This window comes from Cicer arietinum, chromosome 3 (assembly GCF_000331145.2).
Source record: "Cicer arietinum cultivar CDC Frontier isolate Library 1 chromosome 3, Cicar.CDCFrontier_v2.0, whole genome shotgun sequence".
Classification (NCBI taxonomy): domain Eukaryota; kingdom Viridiplantae; phylum Streptophyta; class Magnoliopsida; order Fabales; family Fabaceae; genus Cicer; species Cicer arietinum.
In genome coordinates this window covers 50,994,093-51,011,083 of record NC_021162.2, presented here as the reverse complement: position 1 = coordinate 51,011,083, position 16,991 = coordinate 50,994,093, and the positions used below count along the sequence as shown (strand labels likewise).

General features: G+C 30.5%; 2 pseudogenes; both read left to right on the top strand.

The window, feature by feature from the left end:
• The first annotated feature begins 1,760 nt into the window (after nucleotides 1-1,760).
• Nucleotides 1,761-4,503, top strand: LOC101489619 (G-type lectin S-receptor-like serine/threonine-protein kinase At1g11330; annotated as a pseudogene).
• Nucleotides 4,504-5,919: 1,416 nt separating this feature from the next.
• LOC113784981 (disease resistance protein Roq1-like) lies at nucleotides 5,920-8,331 on the top strand (annotated as a pseudogene).
• Nucleotides 8,332-16,991: the final 8,660 nt, after the last annotated feature.

The following is a 16,991-nucleotide window of genomic DNA, read 5'->3' as shown; positions in this document are numbered from 1 at the left end:
TTTCAGTGATAATATGAATAAGTTATACAATATTATACGATGACAATTACAATATCTTTTTCACCTCATCTTTAGACATATCGAGTCAAATAGTTTAACACTTAACTCTCTAAGATTTTTTTAGATGAAAAATAAGAAATAGTTCATGTCTATGAGATATACCTATCTCACATTTTTAGTTTCTACAATCATTTAATTTCTTCAAAGTGAGTATTACATAATATCATCACGAAATAAATAAATAAAATCTTTTAATAAAAAATAGCTATTTTTAGTGAGATCTATAAAATAAATAAATATATCTCATGTCATTTATTAGATAACTAAAATTAATATTCAAACCAGATAAAGAGAGATATCATTTAGAATTAGACCAACAATTCGTTATTGAATTAAAAAGTTCTTTAAATTTAATTTATACTGTTTCAACACGTCTTTTCTTTTTTATTCTTATTATACTATTTTTGATATGGACTTATAAGAAAATTTGTATGTTATCTGAAATATTGAATGTTTTTTGTATGATTATATACTAAAATATATTTTTAATTCATTTTAAATAGTAAATTATTTTTAATTTTGGTACAATATAGTAAATTAGTTCCGTACTAGAAAAAAGTTATCTCAAATAATATTTTTTAAGTATTGTTTGCATTATATAAAATATGTTTCAACACATTAAAATTGTAAATAGACAACATTGACGCATCAACCTACCGATATATTTTTTCTAAAGACAAAATCGTGAGATTTTATTTAAATTATTATCAAATTATATGTATAATATTGTAAAATATTTATAAAAAAAATTATATTTACTCGCACAACTTGTGCTTGTGGATTTTAATCTAATTTAAATAAATAAAAACATGGAATAAGTCAAGAGATTGTAATAGGTGACATGAGTCAATTTTATTTTTGTTTTTTGAGCAGGACTCAAATGAAATATATACTAGCGGTCTTAAAACATAATTCATTGATTTTCCACCACGTGACTATACTTTTCTAATGACTCTTGATTTTTCAATACAGTTCATGCATTTTTTCCAAGCAAATAATTGCTCATTTTTACAAGAAATATCTGTTTATTACATGTTTCATTTGTTTGAGAAAAATACCTTATAACTCTGAAGTAGAAATATATTATTATTATTATTATTATTATTATTATTATTATTATTATTATTATTCTTTTATTAAGTAGAAATATATATTGCTTTAATTCACAAAAATTTCAATTTATTTTTAAGCAAGATCTCTATGGTATTTTTCTTAAGGAAAAAAAGGTAGTGACAACTTATTTTCCCTGAAGTTATAGAAATTAAGGACACTTTAACGGGGCATTCATCGTACATGGAAAAGTATTGCTTCATTGTCGAAGTCTCAATAATCAACAAGTTAAAAGGAAGTGATTTATGGAAACTAAATGTCATAATTTATCATAACAAGAAGCAATCATCTAACTAATAAGTTTCAGCTATTACACAAACATGTTTCTGTTCTTCATTTTCATTATGCTATATTTTAATTTTTTAGATGTAAGTGTTGCCATAGACACCATAACATCAACTAATTTTATTATTAAGCACTAATATTTAGTTATGAATGAACTGTGATAGGTCTTTTCATTCTATTATTTGTTTAATCGTTACTACATTAGACGGTAACACTGAAAAGATGGCAATAAGGGGGTTCATTTCTCAACTGTCGGTTCTCATTGAAATATATGAAGTTCTTATACATTCTTAACTTAAATATGTCATGCTTTGTATCTAATTACAGGTGAGAAAGTAAAACTTACATCATGGAAAAGCTCTTCTAATCCATCCATTGGAAGCTTCTCTTTAAGTGTTGAACGACTTAGTATAACTGAGGTGTTCATTTGGAACAAAACTCGACCATATTGGTGCACCTGTCCATGGGATGGTAAGATTTTTTCAGGGCTTCCATATACGAAAACTCATGACCTCAATGATATACATGTTGGAGATGACGGTTCCTTCTTTGAAACACAAAGGATACAAATGGTCTCATAATCTATAATCTAACTTCAGAAGGAAACTGTGAAGAGAAATGGTGGGATGAAAAGAAGAAAGAATGGAATGTAACATGGAATAGTCATCAAATGGAATGTGATGTTTATGGTGTATGTGGAACTTTTGCTAGCTGTAATTCACAAAGCTCACCAATATGTAGCTGTTTGAAAGGGTTTGAGCCAATGAACAAAGAGGAATGGAATAGGAAAAATTGGATTGGAGGGTGTATTAGGAGGACACCTTTGCAAAAGTGTGAAAAAAAGAGCATTAAAAAAAAAAGTACTGAGAGTAAAGCTGATGATTTTTTGAAACTACAGATGGTCAAAGTTCCTGATTTTGCAGATGGGTCTTCTCTCTCACTTTCACCAGACACATGCAGAAGTCAATGTTTGGGGAATTGCTCTTGTGTTGCATATTCATATGATGCTGACATTGGTTGTATGTCTTGGACTGGGAATCTAGTTGACATACAACAATTCTCATATGGAGGACTTGACTTGTATGTCCGTGTAGCCTACACAGAAATTGGTAAACATTTTATGCTGGTTATTATTTGTGCAACAAATTGAATACATACACTTCTGAGTTTACCCTTTTCTCAGGGTTTTAGATTGAAAATTTTCAACTTTCATTGGGTGCAGATAAAGAGGGAAACAAGCCAGTCATCATTATTATAACAGTGATAACAGGAACTGTCTTAGTTCTAGTTTGTGCATATATCATGTGGAGAAGAATATCTAACCACCACGGTAATATATCATATACTCTGAAGAGTTTTCTACGTATTAGTATTGTCGATACAAATCATACAAATACAAGATCATAATTTTCTATAAAATTAAATTATTTCTGCTAACTAGTTTCTGTTTTCTTTAACTGAACAATTCAAATCACTTTCAATTTTAATTGTTTGACGCTTCTTCCTCCTGCTAATTTGTGAGTTTCAAATAATTCAGGAAGAAACCAATTTGACAACACAATTGGAGAACTGTCATAAGTTAAACTCCAAGAGCTATTACTATTTAATTTTGGAAAGCTTGCAACTGCGACCAACAACTTCAATTCATCCAACAAACTTGGGCAGGGTGGTTTCGGACCAGTATACAAGGTATATTAAATGAAGTTGTAGAAAATAATTCCGATATATTTCAAAGTTATAAAAAGAGTACATGCACAAATTTGTTTAATTTCTCTTCTAGGAGGCACTGTCTAATGGTCAGGAAATTGCGGTTAAAATACTTTCTACAGCATCTGGACAAGGTCTAAAAGAATTCACGAATGAAGTAGTGGTGATTTCTAAGTTTCTAACACCGCAATCTTGTAAGACTTCTTGGTTGTTGTGTTGAAGGAAAGGAAAAGATGTTGATATATGAGTACATGCCAAATAAAAGTTTGGATGCATTTCTCTTTGGTTAGTCTTTGACACTGTACCATTTGTTTCATACCCAATTCAAGCTTTGAGGTTAAACGCTATTCATCATATATGGAAATGTTTTGTAACGATGAACAATTGTTTCACAGCCAATGACACAACTTATCTTGTATTAGTACTAGATTCAAAATAACAAAAGTTTAATTTTTCATTTATTAGATTCATCGGAAAGTAAAATCCTTGATTGGAGTAAACGCTTTAGCATAATAGAAAGAATAGCTCGGGGATTGCTTTATCTTCACAGAGATTCCTGGCTAAAAATTATACTTAGAGATTTGAAGCCAAGTAATATCTTGCTAGATAATGAGCTTAATCCAAAAATATCAGACTTTGGTACGGCCAGAATCTTTGGAGGTAGTGAAGATCAAGAAAATACTAGAAGCGTCGTCGGAACTTAGTAAGTACACCACTATACCTTCTTAGTTCAAGGTTAAAGTAGTGTACTTGGATACTAAATTAAATTGTCTTGCATTTCAATGTAGTGGCTATATGTCTACAGAATACGCAATGCAAGGACTGTTTTCTGACAAATCTGATGTTTTTAGCTTCAGAGTTTTGCTTCTTGAGATTGTTAGTGGAAGACGAAATTCAAGCTTCTATGACTGCGAGGATTCTTTGACCCTTTTAGGATTTGTAAGTATCTTAAATTATCTTATCTAACTAACCCAATCTTGGATGTTCTTCAGCTTTCTCAAATGTTTGATATTTGGTTTGTCAATTTAGGCTTGGATACAATGGACAGAAGACAATATTTCATCTTTTGTAGATCCAAGAATATATGATCTTATTCATCATGAATGTATCTTTAGGTCCATACACATAGGGCTTCTGTGTGTACAAGAATTTTCCATAGACAGACCCACTATGTCTGCTGTAATTTATATGCTTAATAGTGTGATTGTTGACCTTCCTCCACCAAAGAAACCTGCATTCATCTTGAGACAGAATATGCTGAGCACAGTGTCGTCTGAAGAAAGCAATGATGGCTTGTACTCTATCAACTTAGCCAGTATTTCAGATATCCATGGCAGATAGCTAACTAAGAACACTATATTGTCTTTTGGAGAGAATGAGAATTATGTTAGTCTAGGAAAGGTTGCTGGAACTTGGAAAATTATAGGTATACCCGTTTCTTTGTCAAAAAGTATATAATAAGGTTTCAAGTATTGAAAGTTTTGCTATTGAGATGATTTGTGAGCTTAGAAAACTTTAGAGTTGTTTTATATCTTGTATATGCCCATCCACGGTAATATTATCATCTATGAAATATTAATATTACCTTGTTAATTTCTTACCACATAGCATTCCGTTTTGTTATTTGTTTTATAAAGAGTTGGTCGTTTAAAACTTTTCTTTAGTAGTGTACAACTAAATCATTAATTCATTGAAAGTCCACCATATAACCACATGCATCTTAAGAGTAAGGGACATTACAATTAAACTATACTAAAGCATAAATTATGATCATGACGCTAGAACTTCTCTCTATTGAAGTCCAACACTTTGTGTTATTGTTCTTTCCCTTCAAAAATTTATTATTCTATTTAGCAAATTCGTACGGTAATGAATTTTGCACATCAAAATAAGTGGATGTATTTAATGTGTACCATAGATATTTTTGGAAATTAAAATATTTTAATGTTGATTCATTTTTAAAAAAATTCTTTAATTTTTATAATTTGGTCTTCTTTTTCTTGTTAAACTTTTTGGAAATATTAAATTTGTCTTTAACAACATTGTATTTTGTCAAATTTCAATTTGAATTTTAAAACATAAAATATGAGATATAGAAACTAAAAACTAAATAAGATGAGGTTATATATGCTACATCTCTCTGTCATTTTTATTTCTTCCAGTTTTCCACGTGTTTCCTCAAGAGATAATTGTGTTTGAGCATTGTCGAACTCTAAGGATACGTCTAGATGAAGGGTTTTGGAAAGAAAGGGGTGAGAGGACTTCTTTTTTTTTTTTCTAAATTAAGGAAGCTATATAATATGTCTAAAGATAAATTAAGTGTAATTAAGATGTTATATGACAATTTAAGAGGACTTATTTTCTTTTTTCAAATTAAAGAAGCTATATAATGTTCCTAAAGATAAATTAAGTGTAATTAAGATGCTATATGACCATTTATCATGTAATTCTTTTGATTATTAGTAAGATTTCAAATATATACCAAGGTATGGACATAACCCCAAAGGCCTACTCCCAAACATATCCTAAATGTGGACACATCTTCTATCCAGGATTTGAACTACATAAACAAAACACAGCAAATAGAGATAATAATTTGTATTATGTCAATTTCTTCATTAGTTCACTAATTGTCCTTCACAAATTGATTTTTCTATAAACTAATTGCATATATACTCTAATTAATTTTGACTAAGATGAAACTAAGAACTAAGAATTAATTCAAAGCTTCGATTGCCAATCACTTGTACTACTATAATGTGTAGGTCTCAATCAGAATACATATTTCTTAGGAATATCGTTGAAGAAGTATCTAATAAGATTGATCGCACTCCTTTACATGTTGCTGATAACCCAGTTGCACTAGAATCCGCAGTGCTAGAAGTGGCATCTCTGCTAGGAGGATGTGACTGGTTTGGCTCTGGCAGCAAAGTTATAATCACTACAAGAGATAATCATTTGTTATCCACTCACAGGATTCTGAAGTCATTTGAGGTAAAACAGCTAAAACATGAAAAGGCTCTCGAATTGTTTAGTTGCCATGCCTTCAAAAACAAAAAAATGGATCAAGATTATGTTAATGTTGTCAACCGTGCAGTATCTTATTGTCATGGCCTTCCATTGGCTTTGGAGGTGATAGGTTCTCACTTGTTTGGCAAAAGTTTGGATGTATGGAAATCCGCATTAGATAAATATGAAAAAATTATTCATATAGATATACACGACATTTAGCTATGATGATTTGGAAGTAGATGAGAAGGGTAATTTTTTTTGACATCATTTGTTTCTTCAATTCTTACAAAAAGAGCTATGTTAAAGAAATATTATACTTACATGGTTTTCATGCGGAAGATGGCCTTCAAGTGCTGACTAACAAATCTCTCATAAAAATTGATGGCAATGGTTGTGTGAGAATGCATGACTTAATTCAAGACATGGAAGAGAAATCGCGAGGCAGGAATCACCATTAGTTGCTGGTAGAAGCAGTAGATTATGGTTTGATGAGGACATTGTTAGTGTTTTGGAAGAAGATAAGGTATGTTAGAATATATCTACTTTGTAAACATTTTTTACTAACATATAAGTTTCCAATATTGTTTCTTCTACATTATCAATTAAAAATGTTTGACAAACTTTATTACCATTCGCAGAAAAGGGCGCTGATTTATAATTTGTGAATTTCTCCATGTATGTTGATGACAAAGTCCTAACATTTACTTTATAAGATTTTCAAGAGGCCCTCAAATTCTACTAAATAGCTTGAAAGTGCTTGACTGGAGTGGATATCCATCATCCTCTTTACCATATGATTTCAATCCCAAAAATCTTGTGATACTTAACCTTCCTGAAAGCTGCCTTAAATCATTCAAATCACCTAAGGTGTGTATTATTTTCAAATATATAAATATAAATACTATCTTTAACATGTTTTTTGACATTAAACTAACATGTATTTCTGGTTGAGATTAACCTAATAATTTTAGGCATCTATTTTTGTTGTGTAGGCATTTGAAACATTGAGCTTTCTGAATTTTGAAGACTGCAAGTTCTTAACAGAATTACCTAGTTTATCTAGAGTACCAAATTTGGGGGCACTATGTCTTGACCACTGTACTAATTTAATTAGAATCCATGATTCAGTCGGATTTCTTGATAAACTTGTTTTATTAAATGCTCAAGGATGGACTCAACTAGAAATTTGGGTACACAACATCAACTTGTCCTCTCTAGAGACTTTGGATATGAGGGGTTGCTTGCGTCTTGAGAGCTTACCTGAAGTATTGGGAAGAATGGAGAAGTTAAGAGATGTTTATTTAGATTAGACGACACTAGATAAGTTACCTTTTTCAATAGGTAATCTTGTTGGGCTCCAACAACTATTCATGAGGGAATGCCAATGGATGATTCAGCTACCAAGTAGTATCCATGTATTGCCCAAACTTGAGATAATAACTGCTTATGGTTGTCGCGGGTTTTGATTATTTGACAATAATAATCATAAAGAAAAAGTTGGTTCACAATCACTAGTGATTCCAGCAGTCATGCGTCTTTATGATGAAGGCATGGAGGGCTTACTTGATGTGTTTTTTCTTAACATGTGTTTTTGGAAGGGACTAAACAAGGGGATGTAAATTGGTACCAGCTGGAAAGCAAGGAATCATCTATGTATTTTTGGTTCCGAAAGAAATTCCCACGGATATCTCTATGTTGGGCAGGACAACCTCAAATTAGTAAAGACAATATGATGTTGGATTTCAACCTAAGCAACTCACTTCTTCATGTAACTACATATTTTCTGCAAAAAAGATGATGCAGCAAGTACTTTTCTGTGATTTAGAATGCAAAGTGGAAAAGCCATTTTCAGAGCATGAATGGTATAAGGCAGAGATTTTATGTGAGTTGAAATACCACATGCCATGTGGCTTGGAAAGGGTACTGGATATCAATGACAGGAGGACCATAATACGAAGTTGGTCCTTCATTCATTTCGGTGTAGAAAACAAGGAGGATGTCATATTTCCGCCTAGGTTTCAGAGTTGATGAGTTACAGAGAAGAAAAGAAACATTGAATGTAGTCAATGGTTCCAACAAACACTGATGTGTTTGGAGTCTCAATCACAATGTTAGATAAAATTGAAGTTAGTTGTAGGTAGTTATAAGTCGATTACTATTGACTACAAGTTAGTTAAGATTTATTAGTTTGGTTATATATAAAGTGTATCACATATTCATTGTAGTCAACTTTTCTCATTGAATCAATTCCAAATAGAACGCTCATGACTTAGCTGTTTTTGTGTTTTCAAATACAACATTCTCTCAAAAAACCCTGTAATAAATAGTTGATCTTGAAAAAACTGACCTACCCAAATGATTTTCTGTTTTTGTGTTTTCAAATTTAATCAACTGGTTTTTTTCTCTTTCTTTTGCGTCTTTTCAACTTTGTCTTAATTAATCAACAAAGCCGCACAAGTTATTCTAAAAAATGACTTGTGATTTTAAGTTTTTCATTGTACCAAAGGATATCTTGTAGCTAGCAATATTGTGAAGACAACTTTTTTTGTTATGTTCTTCGTAAATGACCATATTCTTTTAGATTCACATTATTTATTTTTATTTGATCTCAATTTGTATTACTTTGAGATAATAAAAATATGTAATTTGATAGAGACCAGTCTCCAAGATCAATAGAAATTGTAATATTATAGAGAATGATCCTTATAATCCCAGAGCAATGCTCCTCAGCAAAGATAATTTCTTTGTATTCCCAAATCTAGAAGGTTCTAATTAAATATGATTCTGAAAATGATTTCCTCCTTGCTAACCGTCTCCTTTATATAACTACATTCTCCCGCTAACAAATTTGCTACATAAGCATAGCGTAAAAAATTCTCTATTTGGCCCATTTATTGTTCTAGGCCCAAATCCAGTACCTAACATAATTCATCAATAATTTCCTTTAATTAATCTAATATAATCATCTTGAAGTACACATGTGTGTATTAGGGGGGCTAAGGAATTAAATTTCAGTCTTTTTTGACAAATAAACAAATAATTCTTTACTATAAATTATTTTCTCCATCATACAACAATTTTAATGGTGACAGAACTAGAATATAATAAAAGTCGTTTGTCTCTCAAAAGAATAAAAACCTCTATTATTACTATATATTGATCAACATTCTAAAAAAACTGTTCCTATATGCCACATACCTTTATGCAAAATACTAAAAATTAAACTACAGTGAAGCATAAATGCTGATTTAACTTACCTGCACCTCTTATTGTAACTTGGTACAAGATCTTGGAGAATCTTCATCCTCTCACTGATTTTCTCCTCCTGTACCCATATTAAGGCAAGTTTATACAGTGTCAAGTACATATTTTTTTGCCATTGTCAATGTCATTCATAAAAAACAAAGGCAATAATCCTTGCACATTTTGCAAGAATTTGGCTATTAGTAACATGATCTATTCTCATTCTTACATGCATGTAATTTTGGAGGTTCTGATTTCAGAGGAAGTATCTTCCTCTTCCCCTGCAGTAGTAGCACTAGCACCTTCTTTGGGTTGGACTCGTCCTTATTGGGCCATTTTCATTTCCATCATCCTCGTCTGGGCGGTTGTGCTTAGATTTGAATCTTTACAACCAACTTCAACATCTTGAAATGATGAACATTGTGTGATTTGAAGTTTCTTTGCAGGACCAAAATGAAAACGATAAATAATTTTACTTAAAAAATTATTCGCCTTAGATACTGCAGATTCCTCTTAAGGATTGGATATTTTTGCATTCTGTCAAGGAAAACAAAAAAGGTAATGATGATATTTCATAATAATGCAGTCAAGATGAAATAATTGCTCTTTACTCTTCAAATTTCTAATACTATCTACTCAAATTTTAAATCTGAGACACCACCCTGTGTTAATTCGATCTTACATCTTCTAGAAAAAAGATTTTGTTTCATTAGACGGGTATGAGCATAAAAAGAATACTGTAGAAACAACTCTACTACCAAACCAAAGAAATCATCATATTCAAATTGAAACTACCAAAAGTGAATTCATAGTGCAAGAGACATCTATGTTTAAAGCTTTCATAACAATATCAAAGAGCCAAAATGAACAAATTTATCTTAATCAGGAATCCGTCTATAAGACAATGATTGTCTACGCGGCACCTAGCTAGAATAAATTAATTATAATGCAAGCAATGCTACAAATCTACCTTTCTTTCTCATTTAACAATAGGCACTTACTTAGAATTGCAATACTATATAATCAAACTTAAAATCTGAGACTAAATGTATTAAAATTTGAAAGCAAAATAAAGAATGATGATAATTGATTACTATAACAATAATTGAATCAAGATTATTAAACGGAATTCTGTTTCTTTGAACAGATATGAACATCGCTAAATTAGCGGAGAAACAATTATATCGCCAAATCACGAAATCATCACAGAATGATGGTAAAATACAAATTATCGTGTCGTGATCAAAGCCAATTGGAACCAAAATTAAATTCAAAGAAACCATTGGAAGGAACCAGAAAGAGATTAGCGAGAAATGGATGAGGTCAATGTAGGTGGTGTTTTGTGTAGGTTGGTGTGTTATAGCGGAGAATGAATGAGGGTTTGAAAAGAAAGAAGATGAAGGGAAAAACGGTGTCATAGAATGCGAGGGGTGAGTAGGCTGTTTTCATAGAGGAGTGACTCTCACACTGTGGGGAGCTTTACAACAACAATGGAGATGACCAGAAATAGAAGATATCATTTATTCACAAACTTAAACTTTTGGCCAAACACAATTTTAGATTTAAAGAAGATGCATTTACACATGTAACTAATAATAACAAGAAAGTTGTTTTGCTGACAATATGTTTTTTCATTAATGAATTAGAGAACTATATTGAGACCTATTAGATTTAGTTATGAGAATGACGCCACTTGGCACATGCAACCCATTTCAATTAAGGAATCTGCTACACAATTCAATATGATGGAAACATCTTAAATTTGAGAAAGCAAAAAAGAATGAAAATCCAAATTGGTTCTCCAACTCACAACAATATTGGAATAAGGCAGCCTCTAACTCTGTTCATAATTAACATGATTGATTTTTTTAATAGAAAAAAAAAACCAGAAGTAGTTTATATCTCATTTAGTTACATTATTGTTTAAATTCTAGCCATATTAAGAACAACTCCCTGATCAGGTTCAATAACCAAACCATAAGCCGGTGAATGGCACCACGACGCTGTATTTGCAGTAGTTTCATGTCCAGCAAAGAATAGAGTTCTGCAGTTATCTACAATGAACCTGTCTTGTAAGATTGAATTCTTTCCACTATCAAGTATCATTTGCAAGAGCTCATAACCTTCCTCTTGACGTTGGCAAGAATCTAAAACAAAGTATAATACCATTTTCCACATTAGTATCATCCCTAACAAGACCAACAAAATAATAAGATATGAATATCGTAGATTAGCAACACTGCTTCAAAAGAGTAAAGAAAAAAAAAAACACAAATAGAAAATATATGACGAAGTTCGATTATTTGTGTTTACATCTCCTACTACACGTTATTTGTATTAATATTTCAAGTTTAGGATTTAGAACTTGTATTTATATACTACCGTCTAGATTCCAACAATAACATGAATCATACTCAATAGAAAAAATGATAATAGAAAAACATTAAAATGGAAAAAGAGTACTTTATATCTCTAAAGATTAATTAATGAGCATATGATAGCTGATAGCTGATGGCGGATAGCTGATGGCTTATTGGGCTGAGAGGCTATCGGGCTGATAGCTTATCGGGCTGATAGCTTATCGGGCTGATAGGCTATCGGGCTGATAGCTTATCGGGCTGATAGCTTATCGGGCTGATAGCTTATCGGGCTGATAGGCTATCGGGCTGATAGGCTATCGGGCTGATAGGCTATCGTGCTGATAGGCTATCGTGCTGATAGGCTATCGGCATGATAGGCTATCGGGCTGATAGGCTATCGTGTGCTGATAGGCTATCGTGTGCTGATAGGCTATCGGGCTGATAGGCTATCGGGCTGATAGGCTATCGGGCTGATAGGCTATCGGCCTGATAGGCTATCGGCCTGGCTGATAGCTTATCAGGCTGAGAGCCCCTACCAGCTATCAGGCTGGGTGATAGTTTATCAGGCTGATAGCCCCTACCAGCTATGAGGCTGATAGCAACTGTCAGAGTGATAGCCCGTACCAGCTATCAGGCAATAACCACTACCAACTATCAGTCAATAGCCACTATCACCGCTATCAGCTATCATCTACCAGGCGATGATAGCTGTTATCGCCCGATAGCTGATAGGCGATATCACCTATCAGATATCAAGATATCAGTTTTTCAATTATACGTCACCTTATAACTTCATTTCACACAAAAAAACACTTCACAAAAAAAAAATTGAGAATGACCTGAACAGTACGCAACCCGATAATCCGATTGGATGGGAACCTGGAGAGCTTCCATGCGATGTAGGTGAGAACACCGACACGGTTAGACACGATGAGTATGCGGCGAGTAACGAGCCAGAGCAGGTATGATTTCCTTGAATAGAGCGAGGTTCCTCTGAGGGAGGTTCAGCCTTGACTCACCGGCATTCTGTCGTGCGCCGGCGGTAACAATACAAAGATCGGATCCGGAACGGAGTATTCAATGGATGAGTTGATCTTAACGCGGGGGAGAAAGGCAGTGGCGCCCTGAAGGTCGACCATCTCGCCGCGGAGTTTATCGGGTTTGTTTTCGACGATGACGAGCTCGTCGGTGAGGTCCTGAGTGAGGATGGTCTGAGATGGTTCTAATTTATCCACACGTCAAAGAAAACGGCGGCGGTAAGTATAATGTTGGATGAAAGCTGATTTGGAAAAGAAAAGGACCAAATAACACTGTATCGGCCGGGTTGGTTTGTGTGCTTCCGCCTTTTAATATTTCAGTCTTCAATTTTTATGAATGATCAATATCACTTGACTTTTCAAATCCTAGTTTGGAATTTCAGTAGTTTGTTTATATTTTTTTTTAAGTTATTTTATTTTTTGGCATAACTTGCTTTTACTTTATTTGATTTGATTAACAAGACAAATATTTTTTTATTTTATCTTTTTTTCTTCTAATATTCCATGAATTTGAAATTACATATTAAATTAAACAACAATACCTGTAATTACTTTTTTATATTTATCTATTTTTGGCATAGTAAAGATATAAATAAAACATATGTAAATTCAATTATCTATTGTTAAATTAACATAAAATTAATTAATTAATTTTTAACTCACCTATTCAATATACTTATATTGAAAAAATTGTTTGTTACAAGTTATAACATGAACAACATACCTTTAAGATTTAGATGAGAGAATAAAATGAGATATAAATTACCATAATTGTTCTATAGTATTTTAGGATTAGGATTTTGTAGTTAAAAACCACCTAATGAAATAACGATTAAATAGATAAACTACTGAGGATAGAGAGACATTGGCAAAGCGTTTCAACTCATCGTAGTTTATTAAGTAACAAAAGTCCAACACATAATTTAGTATTTAATACTAATTAACTATAATTTAATTAATAATAATCTCTAATAACTATTTATTATTAATCTTTAATCGACTAATTAAATAATTAATCAAACAATCTCTTACTTAGATGACAATAATCAATTACTAAAGAATATGAATTTTAATATTAGAATTTCAACTATGGTATAATTATTTGTCATCCAAGATAAATAAGTTTTAATGCTGCATAAATTGAATCCAATAGAAAAAACAAATCATAGATCTCAAATATTTACATTTTATTAAAGAATGATAACTTTGGTCATACCCTTTGAAAATGTTATAATAATCTTCTCCTAATCCATAACACTAAAAGACTTTACTCAAACTGATAGGAGTTAATAATATCTTAAATATAAGTATTTGATTAGTGGTTATGCCAATGAATCTTCATATTTAATAAATGTCATAAAATATCCACATATGTCTAAAAATAGTATGTCTATAAGTAAGTTAACAATATAATGTCATACTCGATAGAAGTACTAATATTACACATGTATTTGAATATTATTACCTTATAAAATGTAAAATGTTTGTAATTAAAAGAGTAGAACAATATTTCTACATCCTAAAGAGTTATTGTGCATTTTCCAACGTATGAAATTGTGATGTTTACTGAGATTATTTTTTCAAATAGAAATCTCATCATACAGTATGAGACTTACTTTTCAAGGTCTCGTAAAATATATTATATGTTTTAGTGTTCGTAAGAGAATATGAAAATATAAAAGTAATATTTTTAAATATTTATAATTTGTCTCTAATGATATAATATCCATTTCAATTGATCCAACATATATAACAAGATTCAGATTTTCATGATGAGTCAACTTGTTTAAAATTACTCTCTAATGATATAACCATTAATGGTGAGATATTAAATTTTCAGTACAAATTTACAAAGATAATATCTAACCATTATAAATATTTTTGTGTCTCCACTGCAATTGATCTCATATATATAAACAAATTTAAGATTTTCATTAGAACCCACTAGTGTGCAAAATACTCTAATAATTTAATAGTTAAGGGTGATATAATTTTATCACTATTATAATTTAATATATTTAACTATATATTTTGTAAAAAACAAAATACAACATAATCATTAAGACAAATGGTTAATTGATATCAATATGAAATTTCGTATATTAATAATTCATTATTGGTATATTTTTCAATATTTGAGTTTCAAAGTTAGGTATATTTTAATATTTTATGCACATAGAATAAGGACTATAAAAAAAATCACTTAATAATTCATAGAATTTCCTATTATAATAAAAATTCTCAAAAATATATTTTATCAGAGTAACCTCTACACAAAGAAAATGATGACTATATAAAACATTAATTATTGTATGAATGAAATTAAATCTCTAATATTTAAAAGAATATGTGTAATAAGCAAATTTAATGATTCACTCAAAACTCAAATGCTACAAATATTGCACTCACACATTTGCGAATGAGGTTATGCGCAATAGAATTATATGAGACTTCAATTTTTACTATTATCGATGATATAAGAGAAATAGTCGTAAAATTTATTATTGTAGATTTAATAAGTATTTCAACAACACAATATCATACTTGATAGGAGTATTAATGCTGTACTTGTATTTTTTAGAATTTTTATTTATAAATAACTTAGGACTATAATATCAAATGCCACACATTTAACGAAATTAAATCAAATATCACAATAATATCAAATGCCCAACATTTAGCAAAATTAAATCAAATATCACAATAAAATTAAATATCATGCATTTAACGAATCAATCAACACCTTATAATTATTTCTATTCCAAATTTTAATCTCACAATTTCCATTTTGCACATTAATTAATTTATTACTCAAAGGGCTACTGCCGTACGTAGCGAGCCATGGATAAATCATTGGGAAATATGGTTTTTCTGTTCATCTCACAATATATTATACTCATGAATTCAAACGCTCTCTCACCCCTTACCTTATTTCGACGCTTTCATACACAAATACGATTCCACGAGCATACAACCTTTGTTCATTGACTCTTTGTCCTTCAATCGATCTAACTCGACAGTTTCTAGGTAAACGTTAAAAATAAATTATGAGAAGATAGTCTAAAAACTAAATTCGAAATTCGGTCAAGGAAAATTACCATAAATCAGAAAACAAATCAGTGGATAAAATAACCATTTTTCACACGATCGTTTTGGCATTGGTTTCACTAAAATTGGACTTACGATGAAGAAGAATGATTCAAACTAAGAAATTTTATAAACGGAGAAGTCGAATATTTTAGAGAGAAATTTGGATGGTTCAAAATCTGAGGAAGTATGTTTATTTGACTACCTAAATAAATAAAACGACATACTGAAATTTGGACGAGAACGGAGAAACTTTTTCAGAACAATTATCAATCGGTGTCAAACTATAAGTTGTGGTTGTGTTTCTCTTTGGTTTTACGGACGTCGTCCAACTCCCTTTCTTTTTTTGTGTTTGTTTGTTTTATTTTATTAACAATTAGAGTTCACACATGGGTCAAATCCATTGGTTTTCTTTTAGGTTTTACTAGTTTTATTTTATTTTATTTTTTAAAACACAATTTCATTAATAAAATATTATTAATATTTCAAAGCTAATAATTGAAACTCTCACATTCAAAATAATCTCTACAATTATATTTATTTCTCAAAATACTCACATTATAATAATACCAACATATTAGAAAATAGACAAAATTATAAAATAAATAAATATAACATCAATATTTTATATTAATTACTAAATCATAATAAATATATATTAAATCACAATGTCATAACAAGTATATAAAAATAAAAGAAATCAAACACAATATCAATTCTATCTCAAGATAATTATTTATAAAATAAATAACTAAAAATAGAAAATAGTTATAAATTATTGAAATATAACTACGTGCATACTTAATATCAGTCAAACACACATAAAAGTATTACATTAATTGGGTACATGTATATACACGTAAAATCGCATAAAATATTTTTTTTAAAATATATGTATTACACTAAAATACTATTATTTAAAAAAAAATATCAAATAATAAAATAAAATATTTATTATTTATATCGTTCATGTAATCTAATATTTATAAAACTCGCACATCATAGAAATCACCTATATAACAAAAACTTGTCAAAAAATTTATCATCATATTTTTTAAAATAATTTTAATATTAAATTAATTATTTAAAA